A 20,540-nucleotide genomic window follows, 5' to 3' on the forward strand; every position below is an offset into this window, starting at 1 on the left:
TATTTTAGCGTTTCTAATTTGCTACTTAAATCTACAACATACAACATACCATAAATCAAAGCACATGACAGACAGTTCTTGGAGAACACCTGAAATGCGTGACTGAATGAACAATACTTGTCTATATTGGAAGTACACAAGCTGCGGTTCAGCTGCGCGCGACAAACGCTTCCAGTGTGAAAGGAAAATGGATGCGCGCCGCTTCTGCTCTGCTTACGTGCTGCGCACGCCCTGCTTACGCTCTGCTTACGCTCTGCTTACGCGTGCAGTGTGAAACCGGCGTAAGTGGATTTTGCGAGCTCCGGAAACATCTTTCAAAACAGCCTGTTAGTACGTGCGATTCTAATCCCTAACCCTAACCCTTGCTTTTACAACCGTGATCCCGCGGCAGCAGATGCGCAATGTCTGTCTCTGTGGCGCAATCGGTTTGCGCGTTCGGCTGTTAACCGCAAAGGTTGGTGGTTCGAGCCCGCCCAGGGACGTGTGAAATGCCGGTGTTCTGCACGCGCGTCAGGTGTCCACTAACGCCTATGCCATTCTTAGCGTTGCGAGGCACAGCTTTCTCAGGGCGTTTATCCTGTGCACCTTCAATAAGTTGGCTTCTTTTAAAAGAAGTCAGCGGCGGGTGTTTGGTGAACATTTTCACCAGCTCGAGTTTGCTGTGGCATGTGGATTCATTCTTTACTGATGATCTGTCTCTGGGGCTCATCTAGTTGACATGGTATCCGCTGACATTCGGCTGAAGGTGCTGATCCACCATCTGCTCTTGGTACGGACTGGATCCGGGGGACTGCAGTGACCATCTAATCGGAATACAGAATGGATATGGCGGCTACGGTGACCTCAGAATAAGAACAAACAGACTAATATTAATGTAGATGCAAAAGTTCCATGTTGCCACAGTGTCAGATTGGAGAGGATCTGGTTTTCACAGTCTTGCGTCGATGGCCGTCTAGGTGAAGAGGTCTTCACTGATGATCTGTCTCTGGGGCTCATCCAGCTTGCTATCACCTTGTCGGATCACATCCACGTAGCTGCAAGAAAAGGTCACGACCGTCACCGGTATTCTGTCGCAGAGGCAATGTTGTAGCTTGTGTGGTTTATCTGAGGTGTGATCATTGCTGGTTGTAAACTTTCCCCGATATCCCATCGGGATGATTTGAAATACAGTCAGCTTCGACAGTTTTTGCCGGTCTCTCTGGACGCTTCTTGAAAAACAAAGTTTTGCTTCGTTTTGTTGGAGTGGCTGGTTGTTGGTCCTCGTCAAAGAGGTGTCTACAGATCATAGCGTGCCGGAGCCAGAAGATTTGTTGTTTTGTCAATATGCTCTCAAGACTTCGCTGCAGGTATCATTAAACTACAGCACAATCACAGCTCACCGCTACCCATCGTATACAGGTTGGGCCTGTCTGTTCTGGTGGGCTCTCAGTGGTGCTAAATCACCAAATGAAGAGGACGGGATTCAAACCCACACAAACCAAGGTGTGCCTAGCACAACGGATTAGCCTGGCATCGCCTTAACCACTCGACCACCTCGTCACTTTCCGTGGTCCTTTTATTTAACACTCCCGATTCAGACCATCAGCTCATTAGTAGAGCACTCAGTGAACTGAACTGAGTGTGTCAGATAAGGAAGACACAAAAAGCGCAGAGTGGGGTCCCCAGGACCGAGGATTACTGCTAAAGGAGCCGAACGACGAGGATGGGATTCGAACCCACGCGTGCAGAGCACAATGGATTAGCAGTCCATCGCCTTAACCACTCGGCCACCTCGTCATTTTACGTGACATCTTTTATTTAGCACTCCTGATTCAGATCATCAGTTCATTAGTAGAGAACTCAAAGAACTGAACTGAGTGTGTTAGATAAGGAGGACACACAAAAAGTTTAGCATGGGGTCCCCAGGACCCGGATTAAGGTCCAGTGCTAAAGGAACCGAACGACAAGAATGGGATTCCAACCATTGCACAGAGCACAATGGATTAGCAGTCCATCGCCTTAACCACTCGGCCACCCCGTCCCCTTGCTGACCGAGATAGGCCATGCTGCGGACCTTTTCAGCTGCTGCTGCCGTGCTTTCAGCAGGCTGTTTTGAGCACAGAGGGAATAGTGAATGAGCCGTCTTTTACACACCTCTAATCTGTTCCGTAGAAACACGGTGCAGCAACCCGTGGCAGGAGACTGTTTGTGCGGCAGTTTAAAGCTTGCTACCACCTTGTCGGTTCACATCCACGTAGGTGCAGAAAAAGGTCACGACCGTCGCCGGCATTCTTTCGCAGAGGCAATATTGTAGCCTATGAGGTTTGTCCGAGGCGCGATCATTGCTGGTTGAAAACTTTACCCAATACCCTGCCAGGATGATTTGAAATACAGTTATCTTTGGCAATTTTTGCTTGTCTCTCTGGAGGCTTAGAGTTTTGTTGAGAAATATAGCCTTGTTTCGTTTAGGGTTTTTTTTCCTCGCCAAAAAAACGGTCTGCTGATGATAGTGCGCCAGAGCCAGAAGGTTTTTTTGTTTTGTCAATATGTTCTCAAGACAAATATCGTTAAACTGCAGCGCAATTACAGCTCACCGTTACCCATCGTAAACATGTTGGGCCTGTCTGGTCCGGTGGCCTCTCAGTGGCGCTAAAGCTTCGAATGCGTGTCGAGCACAATGTACTAGCCTACCACCGCCTTAACCACTGGACCACCTCGTCATCCGGCGGGGTTTCTTTATTTAACATTCCTGATTCATGTGCATGTGGATGCATTCTTCGTCTTTTGTTTCAGCCGTCAAGGGCCTGTTTTCCACTGAGGCCCTGCGCCAAACTCCCTATGAGACACAATCGAACGTTAGTAGTAACCTCCGATTACGGCCGAATGTGGATTCTGCTCGGACGACGGGGCACCGGTACATCCTTTGTAGCTTTAGCTTATTAGCCAAACGCTACACCAGTTTGCCATTTCCCATGAAATCATCCTTGATTTCCATAAGAAAGGTGCCCCAAATTGGTGGAAAATCACATCTCAACCATACGCTGTCCAAAGCATTAAACCGCCTTCACGCGGCAAAACAGAACATGTTGTTGGCCCGCACTGCTGGGTCAAACTGCGCTTCCCAAAAACAGATTGGGTCAAAACTGACAGAAGAAATCTCTAAGCCTGCTTTAAGCCCTACCCACGGGACGGGTTGACAGTCTCGCACAACGCGAGAGCCTCAGTTTCGCCTGTGTAATTTGGGGGCCAATGAAAACTGCATCCAACTAAAATTACAAACAAAATTTTAGGACTCTAATGATGTTTCAAATGTAACTTTTCTCATCTCTGTTGTTAGGTTGTAACCATCTCTGAGACTCAAAGTGTCAGAATTCGCCTAAGCTGGTTTTGCAAAATGGAGGTCAAGACTATACTTTCAGGGATCATTTCTATAGTTTCTAACTAAGAAATGTGTTTCAAAAGTGTAGTGTCTCCCAAACTACGATGATGAGCTTTGATACTCTTTTCTGAGCGTGAATCGGGTGTGGAGTAATGGTTTATTTCATATGCTCCAAACCATTGATGAACGTTCTGTGTGGCATTTAAGCAGCATAGAAGAAGAGAGTATGGTCAGAGTGGTCTCTGAAAAATGTAAATATCAGATTAAAAATCTTATAAATCGTTATGATTGAGATTTTTTATTTATTTATTTTTTTTACATTTTTCTTGGTGGGTGTCACCATCCTTGATATTCAGAATGTCAGGATAAGATGTCAGCTGGTTCTATCAACTTAAAGTTGCCATAAAATGCATTGAGAGAATATTTTAATTTGTTCTTTGATATCTGCATAGAAGGTATATGGCATAGGAAAGGGCAAACAATCTCCAGAAACGGTTTTACAGGACCATTTACAACCCTAGGATTTGTCCCTAGAATGAAATGCTCTGTTATTGCCTTTTTTGGAAGCTTCATGAATATTAATGAGCTCTGCTCCGATTGGCTGTTTCACAGAGCTGCTCATCTCTATAGCTGGCACATTGATAAAAATATATATTTAATTAGGAGCTCTAGCGGCTTTTAATATGTGGTTTGTTGAATCTGCCGTTTTGTATCGCAGACATTTTAGTCTCAATACTGTGATCCATGTGCTAGCGCTAGCATTAAGCTAACCGTGTCCCTTCAGTGGCTTGCCTTGTTTTACTGATGTACTGACGTTACCGATGATTGGGCGATGCAAATGTTGGAGGCGTAACTATTAACGATCCCGGGACTGTTGCGTAACAGTCGGTGTTATGTTGGAATTGACATATAAATCTAGTGTTTGCAAAAGACCACCGAAATATAGAAGATTTATCCTTATCCTTATATAGATTTATCCTTGATTTCCATAAGAAAGGTGCCCCAAATTGGTGGAAAATCACATCTCAACCATACGCTGACCAAAGCATTGAACCGCCTTCACGCGGCAAGACAGAACATGTTGTTGGCCCGCACTGCTGGGTCAAACTGCGCTTCCCAATAACAGATTGGGTCAAAACTGACAGAAGAAAACTCTAAGCCTGCTCTAAGCACTACCCACGGGACGGCTCGACAGTCTTGCACAACGCGAGAGCCTCCGTTTCGCCTGTGTCATTTGGGAGCCGATGAAAACTGCGTCCGACCCGGTGAAGGAGACCACAACCAGCCCGGCTAGCTCAGTCGGTAGAGCATGAGACTCTTAATCTTAATCTTAATCTCAGGGTCGTGGGTTCGAGCCCCACGTTGGGCGGCTCTGTTGGCGCTCTTTCTTCCCAACAGGGTGGCGGGCTCCAGCGTGCCCATTCTCCGCACAGGCTAAGTGGATTTTGCGAGCTCCGGAAACATCTTTCAAAACAGCCTCCAGCGTGCCCATTCTCCGCACAGGCTAACGCCGGTTTCACACTGCATGCGTAAGCAGGGCGTAAGCAGCGCGTATTTTTTTCGGCGCCCATGTTAACAGATTAGAGCATTCACACCGCACGCAGGGACGGCGCGGCAGCGCGTAGCAGGAGCAGAGCAGAAGCGTCAGTGCTGCGATCGTTTTGGCGCCGAGTCTATTTTTGCTGCGCCGCTTACGCTGGGTTAAAGCCACAGTGCATCGATCTTGATCAAAACTGGCCTGATTAACAAGAAAAATAACAATTTCACCATAAAATCATGTATCACATGTAACACAATCACGGTTTAAATGGCTCACCAGCAAAATAATGTTTTTTTTTTTTTGTAAATAATGTCTAGTTAGCCTACTTGTTCAAAACAATCACTTTAGCAAAGTTTGTACTATTTTCTGCTTGTTTTGATATATACAAGAATAAATAAACATACTACTGCCATTAAAATGTTATTATAAAACATTTTAAAATACAGAAATAAAATAATTTTTAAAAGAGAAGATTCTGAAAGTACTGAAGGAGATCCTATAATTTAATATAGATTACAGTAGTACCAACAAATTATATTTTTATATGATATGTTTTAGGCTAACATGTTTTTAAATATAATGGTTTCATTATAAACGTGGTGATTATCTCAAAGTTGGACAACCACCATAAAAAAATATGAAAATATCATATGAATCTAACCATGTCATGGCAACAAATGTAAAACAAATACCAAAATACCATAATTTTACATATTCTTTTCGTTATTGAAAAACTGTTGCTATAATTATCATAAACCTAACTGGTAATCATTAAGACGATCTTTGTCTAAAAATATATTCAATATTTTAGCGTTTCTAATTTGCTACTTAAATCTACAACATACAACATACCATAAATCAAAGCACATGACAGACAGTTCTTGGAGAACACCTGAAATGCGTGACTGAATGAACAATACTTGTCTATATTGGAAGTACACAAGCTGCGGTTCAGCTGCGCGCGACAAACGCTTCCAGTGTGAAAGGAAAATGGATGCGCGCCGCTTCTGCTCTGCTTACGTGCTGCGCACGCCCTGCTTACGCTCTGCTTACGCGTGCAGTGTGAAACCGGCGTAAGTGGATTTTGCGAGCTCCGGAAACATCTTTCAAAACAGCCTGTTAGTACGTGCGATTCTAATCCCTAACCCTAACCCTTGCTTTTACAACCGTGATCCCGCGGCAGCAGATGCGCAATGTCTGTCTCTGTGGCGCAATCGGTTTGCGCGTTCGGCTGTTAACCGCAAAGGTTGGTGGTTCGAGCCCGCCCAGGGACGTGTGAAATGCCGGTGTTCTGCACGCGCGTCAGGTGTCCACTAACGCCTATGCCATTCTTAGCGTTGCGAGGCACAGCTTTCTCAGGGCGTTTATCCTGTGCACCTTCAATAAGTTGGCTTCTTTTAAAAGAAGTCAGCGGCGGGTGTTTGGTGAACATTTTCACCAGCTCGAGTTTGCTGTGGCATGTGGATTCATTCTTTACTGATGATCTGTCTCTGGGGCTCATCTAGTTGACATGGTATCCGCTGACATTCGGCTGAAGGTGCTGATCCACCATCTGCTCTTGGTACGGACTGGATCCGGGGGACTGCAGTGACCATCTAATCGGAATACAGAATGGATATGGCGGCTACGGTGACCTCAGAATAAGAACAAACAGACTAATATTAATGTAGATGCAAAAGTTCCATGTTGCCACAGTGTCAGATTGGAGAGGATCTGGTTTTCACAGTCTTGCGTCGATGGCCGTCTAGGTGAAGAGGTCTTCACTGATGATCTGTCTCTGGGGCTCATCCAGCTTGCTATCACCTTGTCGGATCACATCCACGTAGCTGCAAGAAAAGGTCACGACCGTCACCGGTATTCTGTCGCAGAGGCAATGTTGTAGCTTGTGTGGTTTATCTGAGGTGTGATCATTGCTGGTTGTAAACTTTCCCCGATATCCCATCGGGATGATTTGAAATACAGTCAGCTTCGACAGTTTTTGCCGGTCTCTCTGGACGCTTCTTGAAAAACAAAGTTTTGCTTCGTTTTGTTGGAGTGGCTGGTTGTTGGTCCTCGTCAAAGAGGTGTCTACAGATCATAGCGTGCCGGAGCCAGAAGATTTGTTGTTTTGTCAATATGCTCTCAAGACTTCGCTGCAGGTATCATTAAACTACAGCACAATCACAGCTCACCGCTACCCATCGTATACAGGTTGGGCCTGTCTGTTCTGGTGGGCTCTCAGTGGTGCTAAATCACCAAATGAAGAGGACGGGATTCAAACCCACACAAACCAAGGTGTGCCTAGCACAACGGATTAGCCTGGCATCGCCTTAACCACTCGACCACCTCGTCACTTTCCGTGGTCCTTTTATTTAACACTCCCGATTCAGACCATCAGCTCATTAGTAGAGCACTAAGTGAACTGAACTGAGTGTGTCAGATAAGGAAGACACAAAAAGCGCAGAGTGGGGTCCCCAGGACCGAGGATTACTGCTAAAGGAGCCGAACGACGAGGATGGGATTCGAACCCACGCGTGCAGAGCACAATGGATTAGCAGTCCATCGCCTTAACCACTCGGCCACCTCGTCATTTTACGTGACATCTTTTATTTAGCACTCCTGATTCAGATCATCAGTTCATTAGTAGAGAACTCAAAGAACTGAACTGAGTGTGTTAGATAAGGAGGACACACAAAAAGTTTAGCATGGGGTCCCCAGGACCCGGATTAAGGTCCAGTGCTAAAGGAACCGAACGACAAGAATGGGATTCCAACCATTGCACAGAGCACAATGGATTAGCAGTCCATCGCCTTAACCACTCGGCCACCCCGTCCCCTTGCTGACCGAGATAGGCCATGCTGCGGACCTTTTCAGCTGCTGCTGCCGTGCTTTCAGCAGGCTGTTTTGAGCACAGAGGGAATAGTGAATGAGCCGTCTTTTACACACCTCTAATCTGTTCCGTAGAAACACGGTGCAGCAACCCGTGGCAGGAGACTGTTTGTGCGGCAGTTTAAAGCTTGCTACCACCTTGTCGGTTCACATCCACGTAGGTGCAGAAAAAGGTCACGACCGTCGCCGGCATTCTTTCGCAGAGGCAATATTGTAGCCTATGAGGTTTGTCCGAGGCGCGATCATTGCTGGTTGAAAACTTTACCCAATACCCTGCCAGGATGATTTGAAATACAGTTATCTTTGGCAATTTTTGCTTGTCTCTCTGGAGGCTTAGAGTTTTGTTGAGAAATATAGCCTTGTTTCGTTTAGGGTTTTTTTTCCTCGCCAAAAAAACGGTCTGCTGATGATAGTGCGCCAGAGCCAGAAGGTTTTTTTGTTTTGTCAATATGTTCTCAAGACAAATATCGTTAAACTGCAGCGCAATTACAGCTCACCGTTACCCATCGTAAACATGTTGGGCCTGTCTGGTCCGGTGGCCTCTCAGTGGCGCTAAAGCTTCGAATGCGTGTCGAGCACAATGTACTAGCCTACCACCGCCTTAACCACTGGACCACCTCGTCATCCGGCGGGGTTTCTTTATTTAACATTCCTGATTCATGTGCATGTGGATGCATTCTTCGTCTTTTGTTTCAGCCGTCAAGGGCCTGTTTTCCACTGAGGCCCTGCGCCAAACTCCCTATGAGACACAATCGAACGTTAGTAGTAACCTCCGATTACGGCCGAATGTGGATTCTGCTCGGACGACGGGGCACCGGTACATCCTTTGTAGCTTTAGCTTATTAGCCAAACGCTACACCAGTTTGCCATTTCCCATGAAATCATCCTTGATTTCCATAAGAAAGGTGCCCCAAATTGGTGGAAAATCACATCTCAACCATACGCTGTCCAAAGCATTAAACCGCCTTCACGCGGCAAAACAGAACATGTTGTTGGCCCGCACTGCTGGGTCAAACTGCGCTTCCCAAAAACAGATTGGGTCAAAACTGACAGAAGAAATCTCTAAGCCTGCTTTAAGCCCTACCCACGGGACGGGTTGACAGTCTCGCACAACGCGAGAGCCTCAGTTTCGCCTGTGTAATTTGGGGGCCAATGAAAACTGCATCCAACTAAAATTACAAACAAAATTTTAGGACTCTAATGATGTTTCAAATGTAACTTTTCTCATCTCTGTTGTTAGGTTGTAACCATCTCTGAGACTCAAAGTGTCAGAACTCGCCTAAGCTGGTTTTGCAAAATGGAGGTCAAGACTATACTTTCAGGGATCATTTCTATAGTTTCTAACTAAGAAATGTGTTTCAAAAGTGTAGTGTCTCCCAAACTACGATGATGAGCTTTGATACTCTTTTCTGAGCGTGAATCGGGTGTGGAGTAATGGTTTATTTCATAAGCTCCAAACCATTGATGAACGTTCTGTGTGGCATTTAAGCAGCATAGAAGAAGAGAGTATGGTCAGAGTGGTCTCTGAAAAATGTAAATATCAGATTAAAAATCTTATGAATCGTTATGATTGAGATTTTTATTTATTTATTTTTTTTTTTTTACATTTTTGTTGGTGGGTGTCACCATCCTTGATATCCAGAATGTCAGGATAAGATGTCAGCTGGTTCTATCAACTTAAAGTTGCCATAAAATGCATTGAGAGAATATTTTAATTTGTTCTTTGATATCTGCATAGAAGGCATATGGCATAGGAAAGGGCAAACAATCTCCAGAAACGGTTTTACAGGACCATTTACAACCCTAGGATTTGTCCCTAGAATGAAATGCTCTGTTATTGCCTTTTTTGGAAGCTTCATGAATATTAATGAGCTCTGCTCCGATTGGCTGTTTCACAGAGCTGCTCATCTCTATAGCTGGCACATTGATAAAAATATATATTTAATTAGGAGCTCTAGCGGCTTTTAATATGTGGTTTGTTGAATCTGCCGTTTTGTATCGCAGACATTTTAGTCTCAATACTGTGATCCATGTGCTCTGTGTAAAGTTATAATGCAGAGGGAGCGCTTCTTACCACACAAGTTCAGCTGCTTCTCGGTGATACTCTGGATCTGTAAATCATTCGCCATCATCAGCGCAGTTATTTCTCCATCATTCACCATCATCAGCACAGTCATCTCTCTGTTTATGTGGTAAGTGATATCTTTTGTACTGCAATGTAACAGGCTAGCGCTAGCATTAAGCTAACCGTGTCCCTTCAGTGGCTTGCCTTGTTTTACTGATGTACTGACGTTACCGATGATTGGGCGATGCAAATGTTGGAGGCGTAACTATTAACGATCCCGGGACTGTTGCGTAACAGTCGGTGTTATGTTGGAATTGACATATAAATCTAGTGTTTGCAAAAGACCACCGAAATATAGAAGATTTATCCTTATCCTTATATAGATTTATCCTTGATTTCCATAAGAAAGGTGCCCCAAATTGGTGGAAAATCACATCTCAACCATACGCTGACCAAAGCATTGAACCGCCTTCACGCGGCAAGACAGAACATGTTGTTGGCCCGCACTGCTGGGTCAAACTGCGCTTCCCAATAACAGATTGGGTCAAAACTGACAGAAGAAAACTCTAAGCCTGCTCTAAGCACTACCCACGGGACGGCTCGACAGTCTTGCACAACGCGAGAGCCTCCGTTTCGCCTGTGTCATTTGGGAGCCGATGAAAACTGCGTCCGACCCGGTGAAGGAGACCACAACCAGCCCGGCTAGCTCAGTCGGTAGAGCATGAGACTCTTAATCTCAGGGTCGTGGGTTCGAGCCCCACGTTGGGCGGCTCTGTTGGCGCTCTTTCTTCCCAACAGGGTGGCGGGCTCCAGCGTGCCCATTCTCCGCACAGGCTAAGTGGATTTTGCGAGCTCCGGAAACATCTTTCAAAACAGCCTCCAGCGTGCCCATTCTCCGCACAGGCTAAGTGGATTTTGCGAGCTCCGGAAACATCTTTCAAAACAGCCTGTTAGTACGTGCGATTCTAATCCCTAACCCTAACCCTTGCTTTTACAACCGTGATCCCGCGGCAGCAGATGCGCAATGTCTGTCTCTGTGGCGCAATCGGTTTGCGCGTTCGGCTGTTAACCGCAAAGGTTGGTGGTTCGAGCCCGCCCAGGGACGTGTGAAATGCCGGTGTTCTGCATGCGCGTCAGGTGTCCACTAACGCCTATGCCATTCTTAGGGTTGCGAGGCACAGCTTTCTCAGGGCGTTTATGCTGTGCACCTTCAATAAGCTGGCTTCTTTTAAAAGAAGTCAGCGGCGGGTGTTTGGTGAACATTTTCACCAGCTCGAGTTTGCTGTGGCATGTGGATTCATTCTTTACTGATGATCTGTCTCTGGGGCTCATCTAGTTGACATGGTATCCGCTGACATTCGGCTGAAGGTGCTGATCCACCATCTGCTCTTGGTACGGACTGGATCCGGGGGACTGCAGTGACCATCTAATCGGAATACAGAATGGATATGGCGGCTACGGTGACCTCAGAATAAGAACAAACAGACTAATATTAATGTAGATGCAAAAGTTCCATGTTGCCACAGTGTCAGATTGGAGAGGATCTGGTTTTCACAGTCTTGCGTCGATGGCCGTCTAGGTGAAGAGGTCTTCACTGATGATCTGTCTCTGGGGCTCATCCAGCTTGCTATCACCTTGTCGGATCACATCCACGTAGCTGCAAGAAAAGGTCACGACCGTCACCGGTATTCTATCGCAGAGGCAATGTTGTAGCTTGTGTGGTTTATCTGAGGTGTGATCATTGCTGGTTGTAAACTTTCCCTGATATCCCATCGGGATGATTTGAAATACAGTCAGCTTCGACAGTTTTTGCCGGTCTCTCTGGACGCTTCTTGAAAAACAAAGTTTTGCTTCGTTTTGTTGGAGTGGCTGGTTGTTGGTCCTCGTCAAAGAGGTGTCTACAGATCATAGCGTGCCGGAGCCAGAAGATTTGTTGTTTTGTCAATATGCTCTCAAGACTTCGCTGCAGGTATCATTAAACTACAGCACAATCACAGCTCACCGCTACCCATCGTAAACAGGTTGGGCCTGTCTGTTCTGGTGGGCTCTCAGTGGTGCTAAATCATCAAATGAAGAGGACAGGATTCAAACCCACACAAACCAAGGTGTGCCTAGCACAACGGATTAGCCTTGCATCGCCTTAACCACTCGACCACCTCGTCACTTTCCGTGGTCCTTTTATTTAACACTCCCGATTCAGACCATCAGCTCATTAGTAGAGCACTCAGTGAACTGAACTGAGTGTGTCAGATAAGGAAGACACAAAAAGCGCAGAGTGGGGTCCCCAGGACCGAGGATTACTGCTAAAGGAGCCGAACGACGAGGATGGGATTCGAACCCACGCGTGCAGAGCACAATGGATTAGCAGTCCATCGCCTTAACCACTCGGTCACCTCGTCATTTTACGTGACATCTTTTATTTAGCACTCCTGATTCAGATCATAAGTTCATTAGTAGAGAACTCAAAGAACTGAACTGAGTGTGTTAGATAAGGAGGACACACAAAAAGTTTAGCATGGGGTCCCCAGGACCCGGATTAAGGTCCAGTGCTAAAGGAACCGAACGACAAGAATGGGATTCCAACCATTGCACAGAGCACAATGGATTAGCAGTCCATCGCCTTAACCACTCGGCCACCCCTTCCCCTTGCTGACCGAGATAGGCCATGCTGCGGACCTTTTCAGCTGCTGCTGCCGTGCTTTCAGCAGGCTGTTTTGAGCACAGAGGGAATAGTGAATGAGCCGTCTTTTACACACCTCTAATCTGTTCCGTAGAAACACGGTGCAGCAACCCGTGGCAGGAGACTGTTTGTGCGGCAGTTTAAAGCTTGCTACCACCTTGTCGGTTCACATCCACGTAGGTGCAGAAAAAGGTCACGACCGTCGCCGGCATTTTTTCGCAGAGGCAATATTGTAGCCTATGAGGTTTGTCCGAGGCGCGATCATTGCTGGTTGAAAACTTTACCCAATACCCTGCCAGGATGATTTGAAATACAGTTATCTTTGGCAATTTTTGCATGTCTCTCTGGAGGCTTAGAGTTTTGTTGAGAAATATAGCCTTGTTTCGTTTAGGGTTTTTTTTCCTCGCCAAAAAAACGGTCTGCTGATGATAGTGCGCCAGAGCCAGAAGGTTTTTTTGTTTTGTCAATATGTTCTCAAGACAAGTATCGTTAAACTGCAGCGCAATTACAGCTCACCGTTACCCATCGTAAACATGTTGGGCCTGTCTGGTCCGGTGGCCTCTCAGTGGCGCTAAAACTTCGAATGCGTGTCGAGCACAATGTACTAGCCTACCACCGCCTTAACCACTGGACCACCTCGTCATCCGGCGGGGTTTCTTTATTTAACATTCCTGATTCATGTGCATGTGGATGCATTCTTCGTCTTTTGTTTCAGCCGTCAAGGGCCTGTTTTCCACTGAGGCCCTGCGCCAAACTCCCTATGAGACACAATCGAACGTTAGTAGTAACCTCCGATTACGGCCGAATGTGGATTCTGCTCGGACGACGGGGCACCGGTACATCCTTTGTAGCTTTAGCTTATTAGCCAAACGCTACACCAGTTTGCCATTTCCCATGAAATCATCCTTGATTTCCATAAGAAAGGTGCCCCAAATTGGTGGAAAATCACATCTCAACCATACGCTGTCCAAAGCATTAAACCGCCTTCACGCGGCAAAACAGAACATGTTGTTGGCCCGCACTGCTGGGTCAAACTGCGCTTCCCAAAAACAGATTGGGTCAAAACTGACAGAAGAAATCTCTAAGCCTGCTTTAAGCCCTACCCACGGGACGGGTTGACAGTCTCGCACAACGCGAGAGCCTCAGTTTCGCCTGTGTAATTTGGGGGCCAATGAAAACTGCATCCAACTAAAATTACAAACAAAATTTTAGGACTCTAATGATGTTTCAAATGTAACTTTTCTCATCTCTGTTGTTAGGTTGTAACCATCTCTGAGACTCAAAGTGTCAGAATTCGCCTAAGCTGGTTTTGCAAAATGGAGGTCAAGACTATACTTTCAGGGATCATTTCTATAGTTTCTAACTAAGAAATGTGTTTCAAAAGTGTAGTGTCTCCCAAACTACGATGATGAGCTTTGATACTCTTTTCTGAGCGTGAATCGGGTGTGGAGTAATGGTTTATTTCATATGCTCCAAACCATTGATGAACGTTCTGTGTGGCATTTAAGCAGCATAGAAGAAGAGAGTATGGTCAGAGTGGTCTCTGAAAAATGTAAATATCAGATTAAAAATCTTATAAATCGCTATGATTGAGATTTTTTATTTATTTTTTTTTTTTACATTTTTCTTGGTGGGTGTCACCATCCTTGATATTCAGAATGTCAGGATAAGATGTCAGCTGGTTCTATCAACTTAAAGTTGCCATAAAATGCATTGAGAGAATATTTTAATTTGTTCTTTGATATCTGCATAGAAGGTATATGGCATAGGAAAGGGCAAACAATCTCCAGAAACGGTTTTACAGGACCATTTACAACCCTAGGATTTGTCCCTAGAATGAAATGCTCTGTTATTGCCTTTTTTGGAAGCTTCATGAATATTAATGAGCTCTGCTCCGATTGGCTGTTTCACAGAGCTGCTCATCTCTATAGCTGGCACATTGATAAAAATATATATTTAATTAGGAGCTCTAGCGGCTTTTAATATGTGGTTTGTTGAATCTGCCGTTTTGTATCGCAGACATTTTAGTCTCAATACTGTGATCCATGTGCTAGCGCTAGCATTAAGCTAACCGTGTCCCTTCAGTGGCTTGCCTTGTTTTACTGATGTACTGACGTTACCGATGATTGGGCGATGCAAATGTTGGAGGCGTAACTATTAACGATCCCGGGACTGTTGCGTAACAGTCGGTGTTATGTTGGAATTGACATATAAATCTAGTGTTTGCAAAAGACCACCGAAATATAGAAGATTTATCCTTATCCTTATATAGATTTATCCTTGATTTCCATAAGAAAGGTGCCCCAAATTGGTGGAAAATCACATCTCAACCATACGCTGACCAAAGCATTGAACCGCCTTCACGCGGCAAGACAGAACATGTTGTTGGCCCGCACTGCTGGGTCAAACTGCGCTTCCCAATAACAGATTGGGTCAAAACTGACAGAAGAAAACTCTAAGCCTGCTCTAAGCACTACCCACGGGACGGCTCGACAGTCTTGCACAACGCGAGAGCCTCCGTTTCGCCTGTGTCATTTGGGAGCCGATGAAAACTGCGTCCGACCCGGTGAAGGAGACCACAACCAGCCCGGCTAGCTCAGTCGGTAGAGCATGAGACTCTTAATCTCAGGGTCGTGGGTTCGAGCCCCACGTTGGGCGGCTCTGTTGGCGCTCTTTCTTCCCAACAGGGTGGCGGGCTCCAGCGTGCCCATTCTCCGCACAGGCTAAGTGGATTTTGCGAGCTCCGGAAACATCTTTCAAAACAGCCTCCAGCGTGCCCATTCTCCGCACAGGCTAACGCCGGTTTCACACTGCACGCGTAAGCAGGGCGTAAGCAGCGCGTATTTTTTTCGGCGCCCATGTTAACAGATTAGAGCATTCACACCGCACGCAGGGACGGCGCGGCAGCGCGTAGCAGGAGCAGAGCAGAAGCGTCAGTGCTGCGATCGTTTTGGCGCCGAGTCTATTTTTGCTGCGCCGCTTACGCTGGGTTAAAGCCACAGTGCATCGATCTTGATCAAAACTGGCCTGATTAACAAGAAAAATAACAATTTCACCATAAAATCATGTATCACATGTAACACAATCACGGTTTAAATGGCTCACCAGCAAAATAATGTTTTTTTTTTTTTGTAAATAATGTCTAGTTAGCCTACTTGTTCAAAACAATCACTTTAGCAAAGTTTGTACTATTTTCTGCTTGTTTTGATATATACAAGAATAAATAAACATACTACTGCCATTAAAATGTTATTATAAAACATTTTAAAATACAGAAATAAAATAATTTTTAAAAGAGAAGATTCTGAAAGTACTGAAGGAGATCCTATAATTTAATATAGATTACAGTAGTACCAACAAATTATATTTTTATATGATATGTTTTAGGCTAACATGTTTTTAAATATAATGGTTTCATTATAAACGTGGTGATTATCTCAAAGTTGGACAACCACCATAAAAAAATATGAAAATATCATATGAATCTAACCATGTCATGGCAACAAATGTAAAACAAATACCAAAATACCATAATTTTACATATTCTTTTCGTTATTGAAAAACTGTTGCTATAATTATCATAAACCTAACTGGTAATCATTAAGACGATCTTTGTCTAAAAATATATTCAATATTTTAGCGTTTCTAATTTGCTACTTAGATCTACAACATACAACATACCATAAATCAAAGCACATGACAGACAGTTCTTGGAGAACACCTGAAATGCGTGACTGAATGAACAATACTTGTCTATATTGGAAGTACACAAGCTGCGGTTCAGCTGCGCGCGACAAACGCTTCCAGTGTGAAAGGAAAATGGATGCGCGCCGCTTCTGCTCTGCTTACGTGCTGCGCACGCCCTGCTTACGCTCTGCTTACGCGTGCAGTGTGAAACCGGCGTAAGTGGATTTTGCGAGCTCCGGAAACATCTTTCAAAACAGCCTGTTAGTACGTGCGATTCTAATCCCTAACCCTAACCCTTGCTTTTACAACCGTGATCCCGCGGCAGCAGATGCGCAATGTCTGTCTCTGTGGCGCAATCGGTTTGCGCGTTCGGCTGTTAACCGCAAAGGTTGGTGGTTCGAGCCCGCCCAGGGACGTGTGAAATGCCGGTGTTCTGCACGCGCGTCAGGTGTCCACTAACGCCTATGCCATTCTTAGCGTTGCGAGGCACAGCTTTCTCAGGGCGTTTATCCTGTGCACCTTCAATAAGTTGGCTTCTTTTAAAAGAAGTCAGCGGCGGGTGTTTGGTGAACATTTTCACCAGCTCGAGTTTGCTGTGGCATGTGGATTCATTCTTTACTGATGATCTGTCTCTGGGGCTCATCTAGTTGACATGGTATCCGCTGACATTCGGCTGAAGGTGCTGATCCACCATCTGCTCTTGGTACGGACTGGATCCGGGGGACTGCAGTGACCATCTAATCGGAATACAGAATGGATATGGCGGCTACGGTGACCTCAGAATAAGAACAAACAGACTAATATTAATGTAGATGCAAAAGTTCCATGTTGCCACAGTGTCAGATTGGAGAGGATCTGGTTTTCACAGTCTTGCGTCGATGGCCGTCTAGGTGAAGAGGTCTTCACTGATGATCTGTCTCTGGGGCTCATCCAGCTTGCTATCACCTTGTCGGATCACATCCACGTAGCTGCAAGAAAAGGTCACGACCGTCACCGGTATTCTGTCGCAGAGGCAATGTTGTAGCTTGTGTGGTTTATCTGAGGTGTGATCATTGCTGGTTGTAAACTTTCCCCGATATCCCATCGGGATGATTTGAAATACAGTCAGCTTCGACAGTTTTTGCCGGTCTCTCTGGACGCTTCTTGAAAAACAAAGTTTTGCTTCGTTTTGTTGGAGTGGCTGGTTGTTGGTCCTCGTCAAAGAGGTGTCTACAGATCATAGCGTGCCGGAGCCAGAAGATTTGTTGTTTTGTCAATATGCTCTCAAGACTTCGCTGCAGGTATCATTAAACTACAGCACAATCACAGCTCACCGCTACCCATCGTATACAGGTTGGGCCTGTCTGTTCTGGTGGGCTCTCAGTGGTGCTAAATCACCAAATGAAGAGGACGGGATTCAAACCCACACAAACCAAGGTGTGCCTAGCACAACGGATTAGCCTGGCACCGCCTTAACCACTCGACCACCTCGTCACTTTCCGTGGTCCTTTTATTTAACACTCCCGATTCAGACCATCAGCTCATTAGTAGAGCACTCAGTGAACTGAACTGAGTGTGTCAGATAAGGAAGACACAAAAAGCGCAGAGTGGGGTCCCCAGGACCGAGGATTACTGCTAAAGGAGCCGAACGACGAGGATGGGATTCGAACCCACGCGTGCAGAGCACAATGGATTAGCAGTCCATCGCCTTAACCACTCGGCCACCTCGTCATTTTACGTGACATCTTTTATTTAGCACTCCTGATTCAGATCATCAGTTCATTAGTAGAGAACTCAAAGAACTGAACTGAGTGTGTTAGATAAGGAGGACACACAAAAAGTTTAGCATGGGGTCCCCAGGACCCGGATTAAGGTCCAGTGCTAAAGGAACCGAACGACAAGAATGGGATTCCAACCATTGCACAGAGCACAATGGATTAGCAGTCCATCGCCTTAACCACTCGGCCACCCCGTCCCCTTGCTGACCGAGATAGGCCATGCTGCGGACCTTTTCAGCTGCTGCTGCCGTGCTTTCAGCAGGCTGTTTTGAGCACAGAGGGAATAGTGAATGAGCCGTCTTTTACACACCTCTAATCTGTTCCGTAGAAACACGGTGCAGCAACCCGTGGCAGGAGACTGTTTGTGCGGCAGTTTAAAGCTTGCTACCACCTTGTCGGTTCACATCCACGTAGGTGCAGAAAAAGGTCACGACCGTCGCCGGCATTCTTTCGCAGAGGCAATATTGTAGCCTATGAGGTTTGTCCGAGGCGCGATCATTGCTGGTTGAAAACTTTACCCAATACCCTGCCAGGATGATTTGAAATACAGTTATCTTTGGCAATTTTTGCTTGTCTCTCTGGAGGCTTAGAGTTTTGTTGAGAAATATAGCCTTGTTTCGTTTAGGGTTTTTTTTCCTCGCCAAAAAAACGGTCTGCTGATGATAGTGCGCCAGAGCCAGAAGGTTTTTTTGTTTTGTCAATATGTTCTCAAGACAAATATCGTTAAACTGCAGCGCAATTACAGCTCACCGTTACCCATCGTAAACATGTTGGGCCTGTCTGGTCCGGTGGCCTCTCAGTGGCGCTAAAGCTTCGAATGCGTGTCGAGCACAATGTACTAGCCTACCACCGCCTTAACCACTGGACCACCTCGTCATCCGGCGGGGTTTCTTTATTTAACATTCCTGATTCATGTGCATGTGGATGCATTCTTCGTCTTTTGTTTCAGCCGTCAAGGGCCTGTTTTCCACTGAGGCCCTGCGCCAAACTCCCTATGAGACACAATCGAACGTTAGTAGTAACCTCCGATTACGGCCGAATGTGGATTCTGCTCGGACGACGGGGCACCGGTACATCCTTTGTAGCTTTAGCTTATTAGCCAAACGCTACACCAGTTTGCCATTTCCCATGAAATCATCCTTGATTTCCATAAGAAAGGTGCCCCAAATTGGTGGAAAATCACATCTCAACCATACGCTGTCCAAAGCATTAAACCGCCTTCACGCGGCAAAACAGAACATGTTGTTGGCCCGCACTGCTGGGTCAAACTGCGCTTCCCAAAAACAGATTGGGTCAAAACTGACAGAAGAAATCTCTAAGCCTGCTTTAAGCCCTACCCACGGGACGGGTTGACAGTCTCGCACAACGCGAGAGCCTCAGTTTCGCCTGTGTAATTTGGGGGCCAATGAAAACTGCATCCAACTAAAATTACAAACAAAATTTTAGGACTCTAATGATGTTTCAAATGTAACTTTTCTCATCTCTGTTGTTAGGTTGTAACCATCTCTGAGACTCAAAGTGTCAGAACTCGCCTAAGCTGGTTTTGCAAAATGGAGGTCAAGACTATACTTTCAGGGATCATTTCTATAGTTTCTAACTAAGAAATGTGTTTCAAAAGTGTAGTGTCTCCCAAACTACGATGATGAGCTTTGATACTCTTTTCTGAGCGTGAATCGGGTGTGGAGTAATGGTTTATTTCATAAGCTCCAAACCATTGATGAACGTTCTGTGTGGCATTTAAGCAGCATAGAAGAAGAGAGTATGGTCAGAGTGGTCTCTGAAAAATGTAAATATCAGATTAAAAATCTTATGAATCGTTATGATTGAGATTTTTATTTTTTTTTTATTTTTTTTTTACATGTTTGTTGGTGGGTGTCACCATCCTTGATATCCAGAATGTCAGGATAAGATGTCAGCTGGTTCTATCAACTTAAAGTTGCCATAAAATGCATTGAGAGAATATTTTAATTTGTTCTTTGATATCTGCATAGAAGGCATATGGCATAGGAAAGGGCAAACAATCTCCAGAAACGGTTTTACAGGACCATTTACAACCCTAGGATTTGTCCCTAGAATGAAATGCTCTGTTATTGCCTTTTTTGGAAGCTTCATGAATATTAATGAGCTCTGCTCCGATTGGCTGTTTCACAGAGCTGCTCATCTCTATAGCTGGCACATTGATAAAAATATATATTTAATTAGGAGCTCTAGCGGCTTTTAATATGTGGTTTGTTGAATCTGCCGTTTTGTATCGCAGACATTTTAGTCTCAATACTGTGATCCATGTGCTCTGTGTAAAGTTATAATGCAGAGGGAGCGCTTCTTACCACACAAGTTCAGCTGCTTCTCGGTGATACTCTGGATCTGTAAATCATTCGCCATCATCAGCGCAGTTATTTCTCCATCATTCACCATCATCAGCACAGTCATCTCTCTGTTTATGTGGTAAGTGATATCTTTTGTACTGCAATGTAACAGGCTAGCGCTAGCATTAAGCTAACCGTGTCCCTTCAGTGGCTTGCCTTGTTTTACTGATGTACTGACGTTACCGATGATTGGGCGATGCAAATGTTGGAGGCGTAACT

General features: G+C 45.4%; 12 non-coding genes across 12 annotated transcripts; all 12 read left to right on the top strand.

Moving 5' to 3' along the window:
• Positions 1-1,064: 1,064 nt before the first annotated feature.
• On the top strand, positions 1,065-1,204 carry LOC141285630 (U4 spliceosomal RNA). Its single transcript, XR_012338755.1, has one exon. It is a non-coding gene; the product is annotated as a U4 spliceosomal RNA (small nuclear RNA).
• Positions 1,205-2,267: 1,063 nt separating this feature from the next.
• On the top strand, positions 2,268-2,408 carry LOC141285597 (U4 spliceosomal RNA). The gene has a single exon (XR_012338723.1). It is a non-coding gene; the product is annotated as a U4 spliceosomal RNA (small nuclear RNA).
• A 974-nt stretch (positions 2,409-3,382) lies between these two features.
• LOC141285980 (small nucleolar RNA U3) lies at positions 3,383-3,598 on the top strand. Its single transcript, XR_012339103.1, has one exon. It is a non-coding gene; the product is annotated as a small nucleolar RNA U3 (small nucleolar RNA).
• Positions 3,599-6,754: 3,156 nt separating this feature from the next.
• On the top strand, positions 6,755-6,894 carry LOC141285631 (U4 spliceosomal RNA). Its single transcript, XR_012338756.1, has one exon. It is a non-coding gene; the product is annotated as a U4 spliceosomal RNA (small nuclear RNA).
• A 1,063-nt stretch (positions 6,895-7,957) lies between these two features.
• On the top strand, positions 7,958-8,098 carry LOC141285598 (U4 spliceosomal RNA). The gene has a single exon (XR_012338724.1). It is a non-coding gene; the product is annotated as a U4 spliceosomal RNA (small nuclear RNA).
• A 974-nt stretch (positions 8,099-9,072) lies between these two features.
• LOC141286004 (small nucleolar RNA U3) lies at positions 9,073-9,288 on the top strand. The gene has a single exon (XR_012339127.1). It is a non-coding gene; the product is annotated as a small nucleolar RNA U3 (small nucleolar RNA).
• A 2,230-nt stretch (positions 9,289-11,518) lies between these two features.
• On the top strand, positions 11,519-11,658 carry LOC141285627 (U4 spliceosomal RNA). The gene has a single exon (XR_012338751.1). It is a non-coding gene; the product is annotated as a U4 spliceosomal RNA (small nuclear RNA).
• Positions 11,659-12,721: 1,063 nt separating this feature from the next.
• LOC141285587 (U4 spliceosomal RNA) lies at positions 12,722-12,862 on the top strand. Its single transcript, XR_012338713.1, has one exon. It is a non-coding gene; the product is annotated as a U4 spliceosomal RNA (small nuclear RNA).
• Positions 12,863-13,836: 974 nt separating this feature from the next.
• Positions 13,837-14,052, top strand: LOC141285992 (small nucleolar RNA U3). The gene has a single exon (XR_012339115.1). It is a non-coding gene; the product is annotated as a small nucleolar RNA U3 (small nucleolar RNA).
• Positions 14,053-17,196: 3,144 nt separating this feature from the next.
• On the top strand, positions 17,197-17,336 carry LOC141285632 (U4 spliceosomal RNA). The gene has a single exon (XR_012338757.1). It is a non-coding gene; the product is annotated as a U4 spliceosomal RNA (small nuclear RNA).
• A 1,063-nt stretch (positions 17,337-18,399) lies between these two features.
• LOC141285599 (U4 spliceosomal RNA) lies at positions 18,400-18,540 on the top strand. The gene has a single exon (XR_012338725.1). It is a non-coding gene; the product is annotated as a U4 spliceosomal RNA (small nuclear RNA).
• A 974-nt stretch (positions 18,541-19,514) lies between these two features.
• LOC141286016 (small nucleolar RNA U3) lies at positions 19,515-19,730 on the top strand. Its single transcript, XR_012339140.1, has one exon. It is a non-coding gene; the product is annotated as a small nucleolar RNA U3 (small nucleolar RNA).
• Positions 19,731-20,540: the final 810 nt, after the last annotated feature.

The sequence above is a fragment of the Garra rufa genome, chromosome 14 (genome assembly GCF_049309525.1).
Source record: "Garra rufa chromosome 14, GarRuf1.0, whole genome shotgun sequence".
Classification (NCBI taxonomy): domain Eukaryota; kingdom Metazoa; phylum Chordata; class Actinopteri; order Cypriniformes; family Cyprinidae; genus Garra; species Garra rufa.